The sequence below is a fragment of the Aotus nancymaae genome, unplaced genomic scaffold, assembly GCF_030222135.1.
Source record: "Aotus nancymaae isolate 86718 unplaced genomic scaffold, 86718_ANA_hifiasm-v0.15.2.pri h1tg000099l, whole genome shotgun sequence".
Lineage (NCBI taxonomy): Eukaryota > Metazoa > Chordata > Mammalia > Primates > Aotidae > Aotus > Aotus nancymaae.
Window position 1 is genome coordinate 5063025 of NW_026988514.1, and position 25759 is coordinate 5088783.

The following is a 25759-nucleotide window of genomic DNA, read 5'->3' on the forward strand; positions in this document are numbered from 1 at the left end:
TGTGGCACATATACACCATGGAATACTATGCAGCCATCAAAAATGATGAGTTCATTTCCTTTGTAGGGACGTAGATGAATCTGGAAATCATCATTCTCAGCAAACTGACACAAGAACAGAAAATCAAACACTGCATGTTCTCACTCATAGGTGGGTGTTGAACAATGAGAACACAGGGACACAGGGAGGGGAGCATCACACACTGGGGTCTGTTGGAGGGCCAAGGGAGGTACAGTGTGGGGTGGGGAGGTTGGGAAGGGATAACACGGGGGAGAAATGACAGATGTAGGTGACAGGGGATGGAGGCAGCCAACCACATTGCCATGTGTGTACCTATGCAACAATCCTACATGATCTGCACATGTACCCCAGAACCTAAAGTACAATAAAAATATTAATAAAAATTAAAAAAAGAAAAAAGAAATGTAAACCATAAATTCTATGTTAGCAAAACTATCTTTCAGGAATGAAGAGAAAATAAAAGAATGCTTAGATAAAGAAAAGCTAAAAGAAACTCATTAGCAGATCTATCTATAAAGACTAGCTAAAAGTAACTCAAACAGAAAGAAATTGATAAAAGAAGGAATATTGGAGCCTCAGGAAGGAGAAAAATGTCAGAAAGGTCAGAAATGTGCATACATACAATAAACTATCTTTTTCATGTGAAATTTATAAATTATATTTGATGATTAAGGCAAAAAGTATAAGTCACCATCTTATACCCAAATATGGTGTGAAAATAATGGGAATTATTTTCACTAAGTGGAAGTGAGAATTCCACATGTTATTCAAAGTGGTAAGATGATAATATTGGTATATATAATAGTTATAAGTCACATACATGTCTTGTAATTCCCAGAGAAATCACTGCAAAAAGTGTAGCAAATATACACTGGAAATAACTGTAAATAACTCAAGATGGAAGGCTAAAAAATGTTCAACTAACCCACAGAAGGCAAGAAAAACAGAACAAGTACCCAAGGAAGCAAACAGAAAACAAAAATAAAATGGCACACTTAAATGTTAAATATCAATAATATCTTAAATATAAATGGTCTAAATTCACTAATCACAAGACAGAGTTTGCCTAAGTGGAGCAAAAATGTCATCCAATTATTTCTACTTAAATCACTTAAAAGAAACTCACTTAAAATTCCATGACATGAATAGGTTGAAAATAACAGGATAAAAATATCCCATGGAAACATTAATTTTTTAAAAGCAGAAGTAGTTATATTAATATCTGATATTAACATAACCACTTATAGCCTTCAGAGAAAAAAAATTGCTAGAGACAAAGAGAGACATCATATAATGAGAAATAATTAATTAGGAAGACCTGACAATCCTAAGTATGCATGCTTGAACAACAAAGTCCCAAAATATGTGAAACAAAACTGACAGAGCTTAAAGAGGAAATAAACACATTTACATGTGTATAGTCAAGTACTTTAATATCTTCCTCTCAGCGAGACAGAAAATCATTTATTGTAGGGAAGAACTGAACAACTCAATCGACAGGACTCAACTGACACACACAGAACACTCCATCCAACAGTAGCAGCATACACAAGTTTTCAGGGGCCTATGAAATAGTCACCAAGGTATATCACATCCTTGTCCACAAAACAAACCTCAACACATTTAAAAGAAATAAAATCAGAGACTGTGTTGTCTGATGATAATGAAATTAAACTAGAAATAAATATCAGAAAGACAACAGGAAAATCTCTAAACATAGAAATTAAATAACACATTCCTAAATAATCAGATAAGTGAAAGAAGACTCAAAGAGAATAAAAATACATATAACTGAATAAAAATGAAAACACAGCATAGTAAAATATGTGGGATACAGCCAAAGCATTGCTGAGAGTGAAGTTTATAGCACTAAAATATTCATATTAGAAATGAAGAAAATCTCATACCTAAGTTTCCATCTCAAAAAAGTAAAGAACAAAACCAATCCAAAGCAAGTAAAAAGAAGGAAATAATAAAAATAAAAGCAGAACGTAGTAAAATTGAAATTTTAAAAATAGAGAACATCAATAAAACAAAAAGGTGTTTTTTTATTTTTTTATTTTTTTATTTTTTATTTTATTTTATTTATTTATTTTTTTATTGCATTTTAGGTTTTGGGTACATGTGAAAAACATGCAAGGTTGTTGCATAGGTGCATATGTGGCAGTATGATTTGCTGCCTCCCTCCCCTTCACCTATATCTGGCATTTCTCCCCATGCTATCCCTCCCCAACTCCCCACTCCCCCGCTATCCCCCCTCCCCCCAACAGACCCCCGTGTATAGTGCTCCCCTCCCTGTGTCCATGTGTTCTCCTTGTTCAACACCTGCCTATGAGTGAGAACATGTGGTGTTTGATTTTGTGTTCTTGTGTCAGTTTGCTGAGAATGATGTTTTCCAGGTTCATCCATGTCCCTACGAAGGATGTGAACTCCTCGTTTTTAATGGCTGCATAATATTCCATGGTGTATATGTGCCACATTTTGCCTGTCCAGTCTATCATCGATGGGCATTTGGGCTGGTTCCAGGTCTTTGCTATTGTAAACTGTGCTGCAATGAACATTCGTGTGCATGTGTCCTTATAGTAGAACGATTTATAATCCTTTGGATATATGCCCAGTAATGGGATTGCTGGGTCAAATGGAATTTCTTTTTCTAGGTCCTTGAGGAATCGCCACACTGTTTTCCACAGTGGTTGAACTAATTTACACTCCCACCAACAGTGTAAAAGTGTTCCTATTTCTCCACATCCTCTCCAGCATCTGTTTTCTCCAGATTTTTTAATGATCGCCATTCTAACTGGCGTGAGATGGTATCTCAATGTAGTTTTGATTTGCATTTCTCTATAAAAATTTTTAAGATCCTTTTTAGGATTCTACACTTTGACCAAGTTGGATATACTGAAGAATGTTTAACATTTAAAAATCAACCAGTGAAATTCATCGTATCAATAAATTAAAGAAGAAAAGTTGTAAGATCACATCAAATGTTAGAGATAATGATAGTATGTGCCTCATTAGATAATTTTGAAAGTCAAATAAGATTTTGAATGTGCCTAGCATATAGTGAGGGCTTAATAAATATATGTTAGGTATTTTCATTTACCCTGTAGTACAACTCCCATATGGGCCTGATTGTGTTCTCCAGTGAGAGGGAGGCTTGAGTAAGAAGATACATCAGAGAGATGTGTTCAAGCAGAAATCTCTGAGAGAGAAAAAGTAAAGCCACCACCAAACTCCCAACTCTCACCAGTGTCTTGGGGCATCCAGAGAGCGTACAGTCCAGTGTGTCCCTCTGGCCCATGTGCAGCGTATCAGTAAGATTCACAGTGATTGGATCCAGCATGAAAAAAAAATGAGAGCTTCACCATGGCAAAGGCAGTTCATGCAGTTTCAGAAGCAATAATAACAGAAATCTTGGCAGAGTCATTTAACACCAGCCATCTTCTTAGGAACAAAGTTCATATCGATAGTTCTAAGGAAGGTTTGGAGGCCTTAGAGAAAGACCTCACCAGAGAAGACTGCAGCAGTTCAAAAAAACAGTAAAAATACCAAGTACAGTGTTGGCACCCAGGGAATGTGCTAAAGCCACATTTCAGACACCCACAGAGATGTTTAGAAATGGGTTCGGGGGGCCGGGCATGGTGGCTCACGCCTGTAATCTCAGCACTTTGGAATGCCTAGGCAGGCAGATCACCTGAGGTTGGGAGTTCAAGACCAGCCTGACCAACATGGAGAAACCCTATCTTTACTAAAAATACAAAAGTAGCTGGTTGTGGTGGCGCATACCTGTAATCCGAGCTACTTGGGAGGCTGAGGCAGGGGAATTGCTTGAACCCAGGAGGTGGAGGTTTCTGTGAACCAAGATCGCGCTATTGCACTCCAGCCTGGGCAAGAAGAATGAAACTCCATCTCAGAAAAGAAAAAAGATGGAAAGAAAGAAATGCGTGGGTTCAGGGGATTTGTAGCTTGGAGATGGGAACCAGAGACAAAGAGAAATGATTTACTTTTATAAATGCAGACATAATTTTAGAACAGACCGAATTGGCCTGAAGAGTGCAGGTGACACTTAGTAATGCAGAATTGTGTAGAACAAACCAACTGTTTTTCTCTGCTCTCACACCACAACAAGCAACAAAGAAGACTTCTGTGGCCAAATGTCAGGGGATTTCTCTCCACCAACAAGCAAGCAATCAGTTCTGCTGTGGATATCCCCAGAAGCTCCTATTCAATTCAATTCTGACACTTGAGATATCTACCAATATCTACCTGGAGAGAGTGCCATATTCCACAGATTGAGGGCTTGGTCTCACAAGACTGCCCTCACTGCAGCTGTCAGTCAGAAGTCTGGGCCTCTGGAACTTTTGATGGAACCACTTCAAGTTGGATTTCCAACTCCCTCTTTAGGCTCAATTAATTTGCTAGATCAGCTCACAAAACACAGTAAAACTCATTTAATAGTTTATTATAAAAGATATTTTAAAGGATTCAAATAAGTAGCAGATAAACATACATAGGTCAAGGCCTGGAAGGGTCCTAAGCACAGGAGCTTTCATTTCCCTGAAGCTGCAGTGCACCAGCCTCCTGGCATGTAGATGAGATTCTTATTCACCTTCCTGCAAGCCCCACACATTCAGCTGTCCAGAAACTCCTCGGACCCCATCCTCTTGGGCCTCTTCTGGAGAATTGATTGGATAGGCATGACTGAAGCATGAACAACCTTGTAGAACTGTGATTGGACAAAAAGGGCATGCTCTACTACTAATAGACTGGGCTCAGAAACCCAGCGAGGCCCGTCTGCCCAGATTCTCCTTAGCCTTTCTGTGCAGCATTTCTTCTTCCTGGGTACGGGGTAGAATCTTCTGAAATGGGGGTCTTATGGCCTACAATCAGACAAGGTAGGTCATAGAATTTCTTTATGGTCAGTTCCAAGAAGACAGGTGGGGAAAGATTAGAGTCCTGCTATGAGGAGAAAAAGGAGCAGGTGAAAGGAGGACAGGAGAAGGTCAGAGAGAGAAATTCTGTTTTCTGAGGCTGCTTCTGAGGCCTGAAGTGGCCCAACAATATAACAGAAGACTGTCTTTGACCTTTTTCACTCTGAAGCTGTTCCAAAGCTGCTTCGGGAAACGAGAACAGAAGGCCAAATGTTTTAACAAGAGATAGAGAGATACACTTATTGTTCTAGTCACTTGAGAAAAAACAAGGGTTATGGGAGTTATGAGCCAAACATTGGGAAGAATTGTGGAAAAAAAGAAACAGAAACCTGTTTCTTTTCCACTTTTCTGGTCACCTCTGCTTCTGTGAGCTTCTCTTCTTACAAGCCTTCCTCATTATCCTTTTTATCCATATACACTTTCCACCAGGGCAATTGAATCGCCTTCTTAATTTCACTGTGAGACTTTTTGTTGCTATCAAAATCAAGTGACCTTTGCATTCTGTAACTGCTGAATTTGTCTATCAATTCTAATAGTTTTTGTGTGGAATTTTTCGTATTTTATGTTTACAAAATCATGCCATCTGCAAACATAGATATTTCACTTTTTCCTTTCCAATCTGGGTGTATTTTATTTCATTTTCTTGCCTAATTGCCATGGCTGGAACCTCCAATACAATGTCATAGAAGTGAGAGAAAATATCTTAGTCCTACCCCTGATCTTAGAGAAAATCATCTAGTATTTCATCATTAAGTATGATTTTAGCTGTGTGTTTTGCCTAGACATCCCTTATCAGAAGGAGGAACTACTCTTCTATTCCCAATTTGTTGTTTTTGTTGTTTTATCGTGAATGGGGTTTTAATTTTGTCAAATGCTTTTTCTGTGTCTGTTGACATAATTATTTGTTTTTCTCCCTTTATTCTAGTAATATCATCCATTACATTGATATGTGTTTACTTCACAAGTTAAACACACCTTGCATTTTATGGATAAGTCTCACTTGATTAGAGCATCCAATTCTTTCTATATGTTGCTGGATTTGGTTAGCTGGTATTTTGTTAAGGATTGTTGTGCCTATATTCATAGGATATATTGGTATATAGTTCTCTTTTCTTTTGATGTCTTTGTCTGATTCTGATATCAAGGTAATATTGGCCTCATAGGCTGAGCTGGAAAGCCTATGCTCCTCTTAGATATTTTGAAAGAGTTTATGAAGGGCTATTACTAGTTCTTTTTTAGGTGTTTAATAAAAACTTCCCAGTAAAGACTTTTCTTTGGGGGAAAGTGATTAATTACTAATTCCTTCTCTTTATGTGTTAAAGAGCTATTCAGATATTTTATTTTTTCTTGAGTTTTCAGTAGTGTGTATCTTGCTAGAATTTATTATTTCATCAAGATTATCTAATTTGATGGCATAGAGCTGCCACAGTTTAATATTTATTTCATATATATATATATATAATTTCTGTAATGCTGACAGTGTTATTCTCTCTTTCATTCCTGATTACTAAGACATTCATTACTAAATTTATGTCTTTTATCTTTTAGGTCAATATAAGTGAGGTTTTCTTAATTGTATTTTCTTTTCAGAGACTCAACTGGATTTCACTGATTTTTCTCTAATGATTTTGTACTTTCTCATTTGTTTTCATTCTGACCTTTATTATTTTCTTTCTTCTGCTTTTTGAGTTTGGTTCACTTTTTCTAGTTTTTAAAGTGGAAGATCAGGTTATTGATTTGAGATTTCTAAGGTCTACTTCAGCTTCATCATACTAGCTTTGGTATATGGTGTTTTTATTTTCATTTATCTCAACATATATTCTAATTTCCCTTGATTCCTTCTTTGATCCATTGGTTACTTAGAAAAGTGGCATTTAACTACTACATTATTGTGAATTTGCTAAATTTCCTTCTGTTATTGATATCTAATTTTATTTCATTGTAACTGTGGAATCTACCTCATATAATGTCATCCTTTAGCACAGTTGCACACAATGCAAATATACTTAATGCCACAGAATTTAACTGATTTTAACTAATGTTAAACTATACAGCAACTCTTCAAATCAGATTGTGCCTTGTCCCCTTGGGTTTCTTGTTGTCTTTTGCTATTGTTGATGTTGCTTGCTTGTTGAGTGATTTTTCTATAAAGTATGTATTCCATGTGTGGAGACTAAAATCTCTACTCAGTTTACATACTGGTAAACTGAAACTAAATATTGGATGTAGATTTCCTTAAATACCTTGAATCAATTAAGTCTTCCACCTTTTGCCAAAGTATGTTAAGGCATTCCTTCAAAGTTCCAGCAGTTACTGACTCTCCCTTTGCCTTCATTTCGTGATCACACAGCACCACAAGGTCAGCCAGAGGTAAGAACTTAGGTCCCTTTCTGGTCTTTTTGGAACGTGCAGATAACCATGTCCACGTGCACGAACTTCTAGAATTCCAGAAATATGTCAGAGCTCTTCAAAGCTACTTCTGGACATCTCATTTGCCAGATTTTCTTTAATTTTTTAAAAAATGTATTAACTTACTATTTTAAAAACATATGTTTACCTTATTATTTTTACTTCAGGGCAGCTTGAGTATTAATTGCAACTAATTTATTTTTTTTAGTAGCATCCTGGAGATAGGATTCTACTCACAGGGAAAGCCCTGAGTCAGGTCAAATGAAGATAAGATCTGCTATTGGGACTCTCGGGGAGCTGAGAGTGGGGCTTTCAGGGAAGCTCCAAAGTCATTCTGTCCCCGCCATGTCTGCTAAGCTCCTGTTTTTCACACACTGTGATTCCAATCTTATGGTATCAAGTCTTATGGGTTTCCTTTTTAAGGAAACCATGGACCTGAATGTAGAAGGATGGGAATAGAACAAATTAAGACACCCCAAAGATTGCTCTTTTTCTGAGATTCAGATATTCTTTTCCTTGAGTAAATTCTCCTTGCATAGTTTTAGGCCTTTGGTTAATTTCCAAAGTTCTGAAAAAGTTAATTTTGACATAGTTTATAAAAATTCTAGTTGCTTTTAGGATGATCGTATTTTAGGAGGGTCTTGCTCCACCATTCTGGATGTACCTCTTATGAGAGATACTAATAAAATTATTAATCAATCAGGAAAATACCACAATCATTAATGTTTATATACTTAATATGAGTTTCAAAAACACATGAAGCAAAACTGATTTAAAAGACTTTTAGACAAATTTACATTCATATTTGAGGTTTTTTAACACAGTGATAAAATCTAAAACACAAAATATCATCAAGGATATTTTGAATAATTTGAAAACCACAATGAATGCACTCGATTTAATGGACTTTCATAGGATAATACATCAAACAGTTGCACAACACATACTCTTTTAAAGTGCAGATGGAACACACATTAAAAGAGACCATTTGTTAAGTCATAATGGTCAATAAATTTATAAGAATTGAAATAATAAAATTATTCAATAATAAAATTGAAATAATAAAATCCAAAACAGGATTCAACTTGATTTTAAAATTTTTTGGAAAACCTTCAAATGCTTGATAAACAACACACTTTTAAATAGCTCATGAATTAAAAAAGAAATAACAAGGTAAATTAGAAAATGTTTTAACTTCTATAACAAGGGAAATAAAATGAATCAAGACTTGTGGAATGTAACAAAAGCAGTGCCTATAGAGAAATTTGTAGCTTTCAATGATTATTCTAGAAAGAAAGAAATAATAAATTAATGATCTAAACTTCTACTTTAACCAGCTAGAAAAAGGAGAAGAGCAAAGTAAAGCCCAAGTGGTACAAGGAATAAAATAACAAAGAGCAGAAATCAATGAAACAGAGAATAGGCACACAATAGAGAAACTTAACAAAGCCAAACTTTGCCCTTTGGCAAAATGAATAAAACTGGTAAATTCCTGGTAAGATTTGAAAACAAAACGAAACAAAACAAAAACACAAATTGCCATTATCAGAAATAATAAAGAGCCTATCAGTATAAATCTGAAAACATCAAAAAGACAATTAGAAGACTTAATGAATAATATTAAACAATTAAATTTGACAACTTGATAAACAAATTCTGTAAAAAAAATAAAGGTGCCAAAACTGACAAGAGACAAAGTAAGAAATCTGAATACTTACATATATATTAAAAGAATTGAATTCATCATCAAAAATTTTCCTACAAAGAAATCTCTGAGTCTTCCTCCACTAAGTGAGGACACAGCAAGAAGCTGGTTGTCTATGGCCCCAAAGAGACACCTTACCAGAGCCCAGTCAGGCTGGCACCTGATCCAGAACTGCGAGAATTGCATTTCAGTTGCTTATAAACTACCCAGTTGATGGCACTTTGTTAAAGGAGCCCAAACTGACAATGACAGGCTCGTGGGTTTCCACTGTCCCCCAGCTGCAGATCACTCTATGGACATTCTTGTACATGTTTTGTGTACATGTGTGTTTCTCTAGAGCAGCTCTCAATTTTTTTCTATTTCGACCTTTAGTAATAAATGCATTTTAATTCACTGTCAACCCCACAAAAAGAAATGTCTGAGCCTAGAGAGAGTCATTGATAAGTTCTATCAGATGTTAGAGAAAAAAATACCAATGTTACGCAAACACGAAATCAATGAAAGAACACGCCCCACACTGTTGAGGCCAGTGTAACTCTGAAACCAAAACCAAACGAAGGCATTACAAGAAAAGAAAACTATACAATGTTCTTTAAGAGCACAGACACTAAATTCTTAGCAAAATTGAACAAATGAATCCAACAAGACATAAAAATATAAACATCGTAAACAAGTAGGGTTTTTCCCAGGATTGTGTGTTGGTTTAACATTTTAAAATCATTCAGTATAATTTATCACATTAACAGAATAAAAGAAGAACATATAATTATCCTAATAGATGCAGTAAAAGCACTTGCCAAAATTTAACATTTACTTCTGATTTAGAAAATGGACTCTCAGCAAACTAGAAATACAAGGGAATTTCATTGACATGAAAGGGGCTAACATGATAATGGTGAAATATGTCTGTCTCACTGGCTCTACTCAGCATTGCTCAAAAGGTTCTATCCAGTGTTATGAGGCAATTAAAAAAATAACTTAGCAAAAAGAATGGAAAAGGAAGGAAACTAAAACAATGCATTATTATTCCTAGTAGCAAGTAAATATATATTGTTTTAAAACTACATAGTCAGGTTCAGCCTTTATGAAGAATAATCTGGAAATATCTATTAAAAATTGACATAGTACATGTTATTTGATTCAGAAATTCCACTTCTAAGATATTCTTGGCACATATGTGGAATAAAGAATGTACAAAAATATCAATGTGATCCCTCTCTCTCTGTCTCTCTCTTTTTCAAATCTAGTATACATTTGGAAACAACCTAAATATTCATCACCAGGGGACTGGCTAAAAGATATGAGATATTCTGCAGCTGTATAAAGAATAATAATAGGCACCAATATGTTCTGATATGGAACTATCTGCAAGATATTTTTTAAAGTTAAAAAAAAAAGTTGCAAAACAGTGAACAGATCTGGCTCACTCCTCGTTGAACTGTGCACATCTAGTTCAATTTCACTAAGGGTGGTCCAAGGACTGCCTGCGTCAGGACCCTCTGTTAGAAACATCTATTCCCTCTTCATCCCTTCATCCCCCATATTGTAATGCATACCAAATATTTGAGAGCTAATAAATGAATGAATGCATATTAGCTATCAATCCCATGTTTTTCCTCCTCCCATGTTGATCTGAAATGCCTCATTGTTCACAGACAACCAGGAACTATACTTTCTGTGCTTCATAGCTAATGACAATCACTACTGTGCAAAGGCAGTGTGAGCCATTGGCCAAAGGGTGAGTTACAAATGCCTCTGTCTTATTTCTGGCTCTGACTGTCACCAGGGAATATGTTTCCTCCATGACATTTCCTTTCTGTGCTTTGATTTGTGCATCTGCTCAATAGGAAAAGTGATACTGCAGGAAGAACGTACAGAGTCCAGTGAAAAAATTTCTTAGGACCCTGGATTCAAAGCAATGGGCTAAGATCTTTCTAAGGTATTCTCATGATTAAAGAAACAAATTGCCAATGATCACTTTGTAGTACTGATTAATGAACAATTTTAATTTGATTTTGCTTCATTTATTATTGCATGAAGTTTTGTCATTTTGTTTATTTTATTGTTTTATTCTTTCCCTATGGTTCTCTTTGCATTGAAAACTTACCACATATACATCCAAATTGAACTAACCTCTGGACATATTACTAGGTACTAATTTTAAGTGAGATGCTATGCTTGGTTCTATGGGGATGCCAAGGTAAATAGGGAAAATAGAGGCTCAGTTTACAAAAACCTTCGAATGTAGGAGAAGGTGATTGCCTAACTAAATGCAGTGTCTGACAGGTGTAAGAGCTGAGAGAGGCACAGACAACCTCACCTGCTGAAGTGAAGAGAAGGGCACCAGCTCCACTAAATGCAGAGGGCAGAAGACGTGCAGAGGACAGGAGCTCAGCCTTGTGCTCCAAGGAGACTTGGAAGACCTGAGAGTGGTGGAGGCAGCAGCAGCACCGCAGAGGCAGCAGGTCAGGAAGCCATGGAGCATGCATGGGAGAGAAGCCAGAGTTAAGGTGAAAAAGGAAGACAGTGTTTTAGGAAGAGAGTTCTGTTGACTTATTGAAAAGTGTTTGATTAGATCTAGAACAAGTGAATCTAAGGAAAAAAACTCTTATAGCAAAGGCTTCCACTGATAACACGTTTGTGGAATTTTTTCCCACACCACCAGTACCTTTAAGCCCCAAAGGTGAGACAAGATATATCTCTTGGCTCATTGTTGCATGGTTGGCATTCAATAAGTATGTGGTTAAAAAAAAAAAAAGTAAGCCATTAGATAGATTGAAGCAGAAACCAAGGGCCAGAGAGAGAACTGCTGCTTAGGATAAGATGGTGACTCTCAGCGAGGCTGCCAACACTGAATTCACCTTCCTCCAACGCTGGACAGAGACAGGATGAGTGGCAGAACCAAGTGTAAAGGGAGAAGTTTGAGCTTTGCTTTATGAAATATTTGAATACAGAAGTGCAGAGGAAGGATATATATATCCTTCCTCCATCTATATATATATATATATGGAGTCTCGCTTTTTTCGCCCAGGTTGGAGTGCAATGGCATGATCTCAGCTCACTGCAACCTCCACCTCCTGAGTTTAAGAAATTCTCCTGCCTCCGCCTTCTAAGTAGATGGGATTACAGGTGCACACCACCATGCCTGGCTCATTTTTGTATTTTTAGTAGAGTTGGAGTTTCTCCATGTTGGCCAGGCTGGTCTCGAACTCCTGACCTCAGGTGATCCAGCCGCCTCGGCCTCCCAAAGTGCTAGGATTACAGGCGTGAGCCACTGTGCTCAGCTGAAGGGTCTATATTTTAAGGAAAATGTGCTAAGCATCCCAGAGCTCTCTGGACTGCTTCATGATGTCACTTTAGGCATTTGATGTCCCCAAGCAGAAGCCACAGAAGTGCAGTCCTCTCTTGTTCTCTGTATTCTGGCGAAAAAAAGTGAATGGTATTATTTTGCCTGATTACAATAACTATGTTAGTAATTTTACTTATTTAGCTCTTTAAAAGTTTTGAAAGTTCTTTTGTAACGTTATTTCATTGCTTTTCACAATCCATTCTTTGTGTGAGGCAGCAAGGGGAAGAGTTGCTTTCATTTGAATTGACAATGAAGAAACTGAGGCCTAGAGGGATTTTATGGCTTTCCTAAGATCTGGCTGCCAAATGGAGAAGATGAGATTCATCTTGGGTTTTTACTTATTCAGTAGTTAAAAGTCTAAATATCTTCTACATTGCAGGCATGTGCTGAATGCTGAATAAACCATATGCCCTAATCGAAGGCCCACAGAGTCCATTGGGAAGGTTCTAGTACATGCAACAGAGGATAGATCCATTGTGTGGTACTTTCCAGCTATAAAAGTAGAAAAATCCTGAATAAGCGAAACCAAAATAAAGTCTTTTCAGGCACATAACTGAACTTAATAGAAAGAAAGAAAAATCTCCATATGCCAGAAATGGAAAGGAAACTTAAAGCTAGAAAAGGAAGCTTGTGGTCAGATGCATTGGCCGGCAGAGGGGCAGAGTCATCTGGACAGACAGGCTCATTGCTTGGGGCTGGGGACCAAATGCCATTGCTGGGACGGAAGGTGGGGTCAAGGACTTGCAGAAGGTTGGAAGCTGAACTGAGACGTTCTACTCAGAGCTGGAACTCGGAAAGGGCTGTCCTTCCACGAAGGGAAGCTCAGAGCAGAAGTAGGGATAAAGCCACTGTCAGCTTGGAGGGTGGCATGGGTCAAGTATCAGGCATGGGTCAGGTACAGAGGCCATAGGGAACACAAGTGTATATTCCCACATGGTATGGGAATCCCCAGAAATTAGCATGAAATGGGACTTAGGCAGGTGCCCTGCAAAATCAAAGGCTAAGCCACTCTTTGTGGAACTTTCCACAGTCCAGGATGCCCAGTGCACCCAGAGATAAATAACTCCCCTGGAACATGAATTTTAAAATAAGAATTACAAACTACACGAGAAAGCTATCAACTGTGAGAAAGACTTAGCAGACACGACACACATGAAAATAGCACATAAGAACTCGAGATACTCTATCTATCTGAAAGAGACTAAAAATAAGCGTGTTCTAATGCATGAAAGGGAAGAGATAAAAGAAGGACTAGAAATGGAAATGGAATAATAGAGCCTGTGTGGAAAAACAAATCAAATAAGAGAAAATTAATCAGTTTGCATTTCCAGAAAAAAAAATCAAGTAACTGACATAAACAAAAAAAAAACAAGACAAATTGTTGCTTGCATGATCAAACTGAAGAAACTGGAGATAGAAAATGCAAACCAAAGTTTGAGTAGAGAATAAGAAGCCCCTACCTAACAGGGCAGGGTGTAGTGGCTCATTCCTGTATTCACAGCACTTAGGGAAGCTGAGATGGGAGGACCGCTTGAGCCTAGGAGTTCAAGACCAGCCTGGGTAACATAGTCAGACCCTGTCTCTACAAGAAAATACAAAACTTAGCCTGTGTGATGGTGTATGCCTGTGGTCACAATTACTTGGGAGGCAAAGCAAGAGGATCACTTGAGCCTGGGAAGGTTGGGGATGCAGTGAGCTGTGATTACACCACTGCACTGCAGCCTGCAAGAGTGAGACCCTGTCTCAAAAAATAATAATAACAAAAGAAGATCTTAATGGGCTAAGAGGAGTCCTGAAAGTAGAAAAGAGAGAGGATATAGGAGATGCATCTCAAAGTTGTCACACCTGAGAACTTTCCAGACATGATAAATCCTCAGTTGGCATTGCATATCACGTCCCAACAAGGATGAAGAAAAATGAATTCAACTTAGCGTCACAGTGAAGCCACCAAGCACTACAGACCAGCAGGCATGTGATAAAGATGATCCCTTAGAGGATTAGTCGCTGATGAGGGGTACCAGAGAGGCTCTAAGGAGGGAAAGGGGAGCTGCCAGAGATGTCAGAAGCAGTGAGATGGCCACTCCAGATGCATGATGGTGAGCTGGGGAGACAGGTGGACAGGCACTAGAGTGAGATGAGCACTAGCGGCTGGGGAGAGTGCCGGGGGCTCAGAGGGAGGTGGGGTGTAGGATGGAAGCAGCCATGGTAGGGAGGTGGGACCCGCTCTGGGAGACTGATGTGTGCCCCTTCTGTAGGGCAAGGACAGTCACTAAAGACTTTAAGCAGGGTGGGGACAGGGTGGGATTTGCATTGTGGAAGATGCTCTGGCTATGGTGTAGGGGGTAGGCAGGGAATGGATAAGCAAGGAGTCAGAGCTGGAAGGTTGTCAGCACTGCCCGGGAAGGAGACGGAGGCTGAGAGCCAGAATTTGGGCAGGGCGAGGAGGAGGGGGTGGCCCTGGGAGGGGCTGAAAGACATAGGGGGTGTGGGGCCTGCAGCAGGAGGCTGAGAGACTGAGGTGACCTCCACGGGTCCCCTACACAGGCCGTGCAAGCTTTCCGATCTTAACAGACAAGTGGGTTTTACATGTCACTCTCTATTCACTATTCACTGCTTCACTGTCTCTCTTTTAATAGCCAACACCAGACATTGATTCACAGTTATTAACTCACTGTTATGAATAATATTGAAAAGCAATTCAAGTTTAGTTTGGGATCAGTGGTGAAATAGGACATTCTTTGCTAAGTAATGTGACATAACAGGAAGCAGAATGCCTAAGCTATTCATCTGCTGTATAGGGAGGTCTCTTTATAAAGGAAGAAAACACTTCTCATAAATGTGGACAGGCAAAGAGCACGTAAGTAGCAGGGATTTGTGGGGGCTTTGGGGGAAGGTGATGTTTATAATCACAGTGATTTCTCAGTGTCATAAATGGATATGGCTGAAACCCTGTAGGCTCCCTCAGAGCCTTAGACAGCACACACTGGCCCTGCCTATCCTCCCCAGGCCTCCTGGGTGCATGGGGGACACACAGTTTCTCAGTCCAGGAATAAGAGGAGGTAATAGGCGTCTATTGTGGGCAAGACACAGGGTCAAAGAGTCGGCATTCCTGAATGTCCAGAATGTGCCGGAGACTCTCCATATGGAAATTCTATTAATAAATGGATCTTGTGTCAAATGTGACTGTATTATTACAGCTCTTTTAAAGGCAGGGAAAGGGGCACTTGGAGAAGTGTCTTGGTAGAAGCCCCAAGCCGAGAGGTGTGTGAAGCCAGGCCTTCGGGGATCCTGCTGCAGCCCCACCCAGGTCCAGTGCTCCCCACTGGTGCCCTCCTGCCAGTCCCTGCTTCTTCATGAGGGGTCTTGTGGGGACCTTGGGGGCTCGGGGCAGTGGCCAGGCTGCACTCCCCCACGCTCTTGCTGTGTGGTCTCCAGAATTCACTTAACCTCCTGCTGCCTTGGCCCCCCATCTGTGAAATGGGGATCAAATTCCAGCACTGCCAGTCTGTCTGCCCAGTGGAGCGGTGATTAATGAGGCCATGGAGGGGGTGTGTTGTGCCCCCGGGGCAGACTCATTTATCACGGAGCAGAGTCCATGTTTCTTCCTCCTTCCACACCCTGCCAAAGATTAACATAAACAAGTAAAAGGTAAAATAAGCTGAGGGGAAATTTTCTAGAATTTTATTGCATAACATCTAATAATTACAAACCAACTTAAGCAAAAATTCTTCATTTTTGTTAGTAATGCAGATCACTATCTGAGAGAACCGATTTGGTTTTGGAGCTGGCTTCATTCTCAAGAGTTTAACCAGACTTAGCTTTTTATTCCCTAAGTCAAATGGATTAGGCACAAAGTGGCATTTCAAATGATCACGGTTTCCAAACACCTTAAGGGTGTTTCGGTTTCAGCCTTTCTCCAGGGAGATTCTGGGGAATAGTTTAAATAATTCCAAACCCACTTTCAGCTCGTTATTCTCCTAACATTTAGGACTGAATAAAATTTTTATGTTTTTCTCTCAAAGCTATGAGTTAAGGACAGAGTAGGGATATCCGTCTTTAAAAATATCATCAGCAAATACTTACTCATGAGCCACTGGACTGGACACTCAGTCGCTGTTCTGTGGAGAGTGCGGTGTGCGGTGTCTGCTGGGGGTTCAGGCTTACAGGGAGATGTGAAATGTTTGCAGATCATCTTGCCACACGGTGGACAGAGTCCTGGCGACACCGAGGATGCCAGGCCTCCAGGGTCAGCGCTTTAAGACAAGCACATGTGATTGGAATTCAGGAGGGACTTATGCTCCGGCAAGGTTTCAGTCAGAACATTTCTGCCAGTTTCTGACTCTCTCCTATGTGGTGCAGACCCTTTCATTCATGGGATAGATTAGAGGTGGGTGTGATTATGTGCTGGGCTGTATAACAGGGGTGGGCTGTGAAGATCAACAGACGTCAGGTTTATTTAAGACTCACATGTGCACAGGTGGGAGACAGCAAGCAGGGGCTGGGCAGGGAGCATGCCTAGCAAAGAAGATCATTCTTCCCTGTCCCAGCGCTGGGCCAGAGGGAAAGCAGATGTTCTTCCAAGAGGCAGTGAAAGTTGGGATTCTTATGTAAAGCTTCTGGATTTTCAAATATTAGCGATTAACTGCAAAACCATGTTTCTTTCAACCCTGAGTGCTGTGTTCCACCAAATACAGCTAGTTAGCAACCTCCCTGTAAGTTTTCTTTCTGCTCCCAAAACTCTCTACTTCCATCCCCAGCAGCTAGACGTCTTGCCTGTGTGTCCTGGGTAGGAATGTGCCAAAATGCAACAGCTCACTTGTGGTTCTTATGTGGTGACATAGCTACCTCAATTCTTAAAAAGAGCAGTTCAGTCATTATTTTATAGCAGGAGTTCTAATATGAACATATTGCTTTAGGGGGCTGAAATCAGAATGTGTACACTACCAGGCACATACATTAGCCAGCCAAGCATTCTCCTTCACAGTGTCTTTTACTTCTTCATTGCTCCCTACACAGAAGCCTAGTACGCATTATTCAAACTCTCAGCGAATTGCCACTAAGACCTTTTACTTTAAAAGAAAAAAATAAGGGGGAGTTGAGAGCCACTTTTAGAAGCTGGTTTCCTGTGTATTTCTGTGCTATCTTTTTTCTGTGAACAAAGCCCAAAAAGAAGGATGGAAACGCTTTGTGTACCCCATCGGCAAGGTCATTAGTCCTGAATTAGATCCACGTCGGTAAGTGACAGTCCTGCCCACTGTGGCAATCCTGGGCTTCTAGTGGCCTTGGCTCTCCACTGCTCTGTGGCTTTGCCAGCTGAAGGGGACCAACATGCCTATGGACATAGGACTCGACTGCCCAGCACCCACTGAAGTCGACAGTTATCTTGGAGACTTCTCTTGGTGAAGCAGAGAAGCAAAAAATTTAGCAATGAAATCAGGAAAAAGTATCTTACTCCCTGTATTGCACATATTTGGGAGTGCTGGGCAGGATGGCTGGGGAGGGCACGACTCTCTTTCCCACAGCTCACAAGTTAACATAAACAACAGATGCATTTGAAGGACTCCCCACACACACATTTCCCAAGGGCAGTCTAAGTGAGGCACAGGAAAACCGAAGTCATCGGCTATCCTTCCTTTGGGATTGAAAAGCCACCTTGGCCTCATTGGAAACACAGTGGGTGTGGGTCTGTCGCTTGGCCGCTGATTGTGGTCTGCGTTTGGGGTAAGGAAGCATAGTCTGCAAGATGACAGCAGCCTAGTGTGTGCAGTTCCACTGGGCACAAACATGAGCTGAAATCATTCTATTTTTTATCATTTTTCTTTTTTTAATTTGAGACAAGGTCTCACTTTGTTGAGTGCAGTGGTGCCATGATGACTCTCTGCAGCCTCTTCCTCCGGGCTCAAAGGATCATCCCACCTCAGCCTCCCCAGTAGCTGAGACTACAGGCATGCACCACCACACCTGGCTAATTAAAAAGAAATGTTTCTTTTGTAGAGACAGAGTTGCTACGTTACTAACTCTTGATCTGGAACTCCTAGCTTCAAGCGATCTTCCACCTCTGCCTCCCAAAGTGCTGGGATTACAGCAGTGAGCCACTGTGCCTGGTTGTTTTTCTTCTTGAGTAACATCATTCTTTGTCTTGAAGAGAAATTATGAGTGTCAGAGAGTTCAGAAATATATCAAAGCCAGGAGAGTTACCTGTGTGGAAGTGAAACACAAGTGCACTCACGGTACAAATCTCATATTTTAGCCTTATTTTGAATTTCTTTTTGATCGTGGGCACTCATTATACCCAACTGCAACTGAATATTGACAAAGACCCCTGGCAGGAGGCACCAAGACTGTTTACCCTAAATACATGATATGGCTTAATGGAAGTGAACGCGACTTAACACCAGCAGAAATTGCTTGTGGTCTAACAAGACAGTTTCTCTAAGAAACGGATTTGCTGAAATAGGTCCTGGCTAATTACTTACTCTCTGTGTTGCCTCTTTGGTTTTAGCAGCCATCATGATTTTGTGAAAAATCCGATGATACGGATATTACAAGCAAAGAGTAGCAGATTTAATCACAAACCAGAGTGTTAATTGTAAGTCCCAGCTTTGCTAAAGGAATAGACCTCCCATGGGGTAAGCTACTCATTTGTATGTTGGCCTTCACTTGGGTGAAAGGAAAAAACTGTGGGTTTCAAGGTCTTTGGAGGATGGATGCAGTGAGAGAGCATGGAAAGCTTTGTGCTTATTAGGGTATTCCTGAACATGCTTTCCATAGCAAATGCCTGGTCTTTGGAAAAATCCCTTACTTGGGGGATTAGAATATGTTGTGGCTTCAATCTCTCACATTCTACTTGCCTATGTCCTCATTAGGGTCTCACATTTCCCAGTCACCATGCAGCTAACCCAGCTCAGATTTAATCAGCAGCAGACATCCATCAGGAGGAAGAAAGGGCCATCCCTGCCCCCTGGCAGCCTCCCATTAGTGAAATATTCAGCAAGAAAACAGAGCCAGAACGCAAACAAACAGTGTTGACCATACCCTCGCTCCACTTATAACCTCCTGTGATCTTTGGCTTCTGTTCGGTAATTGCATTTATTTTGACTTCATTAAAAAATGTGAGAGATGGAATTTCATTTGGGTCCGAAGTTCAAAGATTTACAGCCCAGATATACCAGAAAGAGTTGTTTTGATGTTCTTATCAGTTTGGGGTTAGAAGTCTTGTTCTATTTAGAATGTTTCCCTGCGAAGGAGGTAAAACATGTCCCTCACATTTTCTCAGCAATTTACCAACAGTTTAGAACATACTCTCATAATCATTTTTCTCAATAATGTTGTAAGTTAAGTGTGATCATTCTTATTTCATAAATCCTGAGTCCCCTCATTTTCCCAGACCTTGTGAGATTAGAGATACAATGCTTCACAGGTATCACAGATTGAGATAAGCAGCTTCTTCCACTCATAGATGTCAGTTCACTCAAAGTGCCCTTTTCCTGTGTCAAGCCCACTGTCCTAAGCCCACAGAGAGGAACGCAAATCTTGAGTCCAAGCAGTGTTGCTTGTAATGGATGTGTCAGGGAAGAGCCAACATGTTTGCATTTTTATTATTATTAATTAAATCACCAATCCCATTTGATTATACTAATTCACAAAGCTACATCGCTAGACATTGTTTGCAAACACCATCATGATCAGAAATCTCATCACCTTGAGTGTTCACCTGTATGCTCTTGAGTCCCTCAACCCTGCTATCTGCGTGCAGCAAAGCGATGCCTCATCCAGGCCCTGTCACATCTGCACCCTGAGTCTTGACTGGCAGGGCTCCAGCAACTGAGCTCCACATCTGTCCCTGGCAACATAGCATTCTAAAAAATTACCATACCATAAAGCTACATGAAATATACACCAAACTTACAAAGAGAGATGAAGAAACTAAAGCCTAGAAAGTTTATGTACCGGAACCCAGTTCAGGTTACTATTATAAACATGACAAACAAGGAGGGGAGCCAAGATGATGGGCGAAAAGTCCTCTCTCAGCTTGATGGTCAGGATACTTGCCTGAGAGCATGTTAGGGAAATGCCGACACGAGACAGTAGGATGTCTTATGGAGATGGGAGCAGGACAAGTGCTGACCACAGTGGATGTGGACTGAAGATGCTGAACCTGGCAAACGTCTCACAAATAGGGACACACACCAGGGAAACACTGTGCCCTGCAAGCTGATGAAGGGCAGTGAAGGGAAGCAAATAGTATGAGCTTGTGTTTTATGCATCTTCACGCCCTCAGCTTCCAAGACAGGGTCTGGCTCAGAAGGTGCTTGACAATAAATGCCAGGAAGTAAAGCTCTGCTGATGTGCACTAAGGCAACTGTGTGCCAGGACACCTAGGTCAGAGTGCTCCCCGAACAGAAGCAACGCATTTATTTTTAGGTCCTCCCCTTTATGGTGTTCTGACTGATGCATCAGATGATAAGTAATCAGCACTGAAACTATTATCATTAGAGTGTACTCTTCTTTAAAATACTTGCCTTTGCTCCTCGTTGAGTTAAAAGCAAAGTCCCTAAAAGTCCACCTCAGTGATTCTTTTCTCTTCCACTGTTTTTATAGCTTCCAAAAATGGCTCTACAATTCAATGTGAATGGGATTGTTTTCCATTCCTCTGCTTATTTTCATCAGATGAGAACAATAAAAAAAAATTGTCCTTAATTGTCCAGATCATTCAGGGTATTAACACCAATTTATGGCTTTATACTAATGTGTCCCATATTTACAGTGACATACTTCTTTGCAATCTAGGATGATGTGATTCATAAACAACAGCGTCAGAGTAATTTGTGGAGCTTGTCAAAGTCTGCATCCCATGGAACTTCATGAAATTGAACTCATTGAGCCTGCAGCCAGAGAGCAATGGGCCCATTGTTTCTTTCATCATCCCTGCCGTTGAAGGGCTTCCTAACAACTAGACACGTGCAGGAGCTGGCATGTTAGGGAAACATCAACCCCAGTTATATGAATATACTTGACTAGTATAAAAGAAGAAATAAAGAGAGAAGGCATAAATATGAAAAACCAAGAAAGAAAAAGGGTACCTAACCACAGACATAAATTTCAAATTTTACCAGAAAATATGAAGACTATATCCACATTAATTGGTTAAAATTAACTATTTCCTAGAAGAAAAAAAGAAATTACTGTGATTAACTAAAGAATCATTAAACCTGAATAGAATCATAGTTATAGAGATGAGGGTAAAGGCACATGGTGAGAATGTCTCTGTGGTGGCAATATTGATGATTTTTTTTAAGCTTGTGAGGTTTGGATAATCTTTACATTGTGTAAAGAGAAGAGAAATGTAAAAAGTTTCTCAAACTTCTTTTTGTGTTAGTATGACTGTGGCATCTGAATCTGAAAAGACTAAAATAAGAAGAAAACTTTAGGTTTACTTCAGTTATGAATAGCAAGGCCAAAATTCTAAGCTGAAGACTTACCGATGGCATTCAGTCGCTTATTTGAGGAATAACAGTCTGTGTCTAAATTATCCTCAGGAATAAATTGCTGATATATTAAAAATAAGTCCATTAGTAGACTATCTAAAATAAACCAGCCAAAGGGCCAATAATATAAATTAATTTCAAAAACTATCAAAGGGGCATTCATTAAATTTCAACATATGTTCTCATAAGAACTGTATTAAATGATCAATGAGGATGACAAGAAATAGCTAATAAAATTCATTTGTGGGCACCCGTGATAGTGAAATTTTTGAAGCATTGCTTTTAAAATCAGATGCAAAGAAGGGTACGTATTATGATTTACCATCTTTCTGGAAGTTCTACTAATTACTGTAAGATACGTAAATAGAAATAAGGAATACAGCCATTGCTAAGCAAAGGAAGGTGAAGGTGTTTGTATGAGTTGCCTTATTGATCTCAACGGCTTTTTGGTATTATATTCAACTATGGTGCCTCATGCTGGGGCATGAAGCTAATCTTAGCCCTTCCCCATCACTGGGAAGTGGTCAAGGAAAAGTAGGTGGTGTCAAATTCCTCTTTACTCATTGATGTGGTGTGAATTGTGTTTCTCCCAAATTCGTATTTTGAGATCTTAATGCTCAGAACCTCAGGATGTCACTGTATTTGGAAATAGTGTCGTTAAAGAGGTGACTAAGTTAAAATGTGATTGTTAGGTGGGCTCAATTTAATATGACTTGGTGTCCTTTTAAGAAGAGGAGATTAGGATACCAAGGGAAGACAATGTAAAGATACAGGGAAGATGTAGGGGAAGATCATGGGAAGATATAGGAGAAGGTATAAGAAGAAGCCAAGGAGGGCAGCTTCAGAAGACACAAAACCTACCAGTGCCTTGCTCTCGTACTCCAGCCTCCAGACCTGCAATAGACATATGTTTCTGTTGTTTCAGCCGCCCAGTCTGGTACTTTGTCATGGCAGCCCCCGCTGAGTAGAGTACCCTGTTTTCTCATGGTGTTCTTTTGTTCTAGTTGGTGTCCAGTGATCTTGGCTCTACCTTCATAGCTTCTGGTGGCAGTGCCGATGCTTTATGCCCCAGTTTGGTGCACAGATATCCAGTGGCACTGAGCTGAGACCTCATGAATCTCAGTGACCACAGACCAGCTTGCTGTTTCTGATACAGAACTGCTGTTATAAATCTATTAAATGGTATGGATGCTACCTGGCTGAGACCACAATAGGAATTCCCACGAGGTGGGAGGATCAGGCTTTTCTTTCTAAACTCACACCAACCTCTGTGCTTCAGAACTCACTCAGAGTGTTCATCCCTGCTGACTCATGTGCTGTGGCAGGCATTGGACATCTGCAGTGCAGTGGGTTCTTTTCCAAAAGTCCATGTGACTTCATCACGTGAACCAGTGTCTTGTCAAATGCCAAATGCTCCATCTCCTCTGATCCCATAAAGGGGGTTTTGTCAGTGTCTCAGGCAGCCTGGCCCTCCATGCATTTCTTGAAGAGCTCTGGGAAGGTGCCCTGATGGTGCCAGAAGAAAGCACATCATAGTTCCGACTGCAGCACGAAGCACTCCTCCTAAAACAAGGGCAATATTGTCCTAACAAGGAGCACATGGAGGACACAGATGCCTTAGCCAAAAATCTGGGAAAGTTGAGAAAGAGGAAAATACCAATATTGCCAAATCCTTCTGAGCTACAAGTTAGAAAACATGTTTCATTCAGCATTGGTCTGCATCTTGCTAATTCAATAATAATAGCATTGCCCTACTAAAGAATTCAGAATTGCACAGAACTAAAACGTAAATGAATTTACAAGAGGCTCCCACTCTTGAATGCATTCGACAGAAGGAATGTCTTCATTTGCCTGTGGAGCTTAAGTCTCACTCTTACACTGCAGTAATGCGGAACAAAACCAATGAGATATTTTCACATTTTAGCTGGGGGCAGCGGGGAGAAAATATGCTGTGGCAAGAAGCATATTGAGAGTTATGTCCTTGTTCATACAATGCTATATAAAATTACTTCATCACAAGGGCTCTGAGCCATGTATTTTGCACCAGATATATGCAATGACGAGTTCTTTCACATCTCTTTTCTTTTCTTTTCTTTTTCTGAGACAGTCTTACTCTGCCACCCAGACTGGAGTGCAGTGGTGTGATCTTGGCTCATGGCAACCTCCACCTCCTGGGTTCAAGTGATTCTCCTGCCTCAGCCTTCCAAGTAGCTGGGACTACAGGTGTGTGCTACCACATCCAGCTAATTTTTTTCTATTTTTAGTAGAGATGGGTTCCACCATGTTGGCCAGACTGGTCTTGAACTCCTGACCTCGTGATCCACCTGCCTCAGCCTCCCAAAGTGCTGGGATTACAGGTGTGAGCCACCATGCCCATTTGATTAGATTTGCATAGCCTCAAATCCTTGTGAGTGTCCTTCCCCCTGAAAGGTTTTTATGGGAGAAACTACTAGCTGCATGCTGTTCCTGGAAAAATTCTGATAACAACAACAAGAAACAAGGAAATTTGTGCAGCTTCTTTCTCACCTGTCTTCTCTGAGCAGGAACACAGAGGCAGTGCCTCTGGATTAGAATGGTGAAAAGGCATGAGCATGAGTTCCTCTTGTGCAAAGTCAAATCTTTGGATATTCAGCAATAACAATGGTGTTCACCAAAAGACAGTGGAGGAAGGGGTGTGTCAGAGACCTAGGTTTGCCTTTTCCAAATTCTTCCCAATATTTGCCACTCTTTCACTCAATTCCCTAATGCTGAATTCTGAAAATTTTTCCTAGAAGTCATATAACATTGGCTTAAAATGCATTGAAAATATTCTTAAAGAAAATATTCTTTAAACATCTCTGAATATTCCAGATGTTTTTCTTTTATATTTAGTCTTTTTTTCTATTATGAAAGAAAACCAAGTTCATTTTAAAAATGAGAAAAATACGGAAAAGCAAAAGGACAATAATAAAATCTCCCACACTCCCACTCACCTTAGGACAACCCTCAGCCTCACCTTGAAATATTATGTCCTTAGATGACTTTCTTACACAAATTAAACTGTATATATTGCTATCATTTGTCTGAGAAATCATCTCAGAAAATCTACTGATGAGCATTATTCCTTCTACCTTTTCACTACTTAAAGTTCAACAGAGCAGGAGTAGCAAGGAAAAATTTAATCACATTTATGAACATTAAAAAAGTTTCTGAAAAACCGGCGAAACTTCTCATAGATAGATCAAGGTTTGCAAAACTGCTCCCCAGAATGCATCCAAAATGACCCAGTAATTAGAAGTTGGATTTTGATCTAGACATCATGTGGCTAAATTGTCTAGTTTTCCTACTTGAATGTAGGTCAGTCTACCTTTGGCCAACGTAATGCTGCCAAAATTGTGTGTAACAACTCTAAGAGATTTTCTTCATTTTTATCTCAGTATTCTTTGTAGAACTCAATCTCTATCCCTGACCTCATGTTGTATCTTCTCCTGTGGCCCTGTTTAAACACCCTCTGGTTCTCCATCTGGCTCTTTTCTTAAATTTCTGGCAGTTTCTTCAAAGTTCCTCCTGAAAAGTCCAAGATGTGTTGGGGAGGAAACTGTGGATATATGTAAAGTCTGTAGTGCCTAGTGAATATCTGCCCAGCAAAAGTGGTATCTACTCTGATTTTTGCATCCCTTTATCCAATAACAAGTATAGTATGTATGGTGTAAGTCTCTTTTAGTCTTCATAAAAATTATGCATGTGTTAGTTTCCTTTCCCCCACATAAGAGTCATAAGGACCAAGATGCTGAGAATGTACATGATTTGCATAAATGTGGAGGCAGATTTTAAACAGAGGTCTAACAGCTATTTTCTGCACAGAGCTGGATGCAAT

At 39.9% G+C, this 25759-nt stretch overlaps 1 long non-coding RNA gene across 1 annotated transcript; it reads right to left on the bottom strand.

The window, feature by feature from the left end:
• Positions 1-8245: 8245 nt before the first annotated feature.
• LOC135271942 (uncharacterized) lies at positions 8246-23418 on the bottom strand. Its single transcript, XR_010340067.1, has 3 exons — positions 22765-23418; positions 16499-16668; positions 8246-16033 (listed from the first exon to the last, which is right to left on the bottom strand). It is a non-coding gene; the product is annotated as an uncharacterized LOC135271942 (long non-coding RNA).
• Between the last annotated feature and the right edge of the window lie 2341 nt (positions 23419-25759).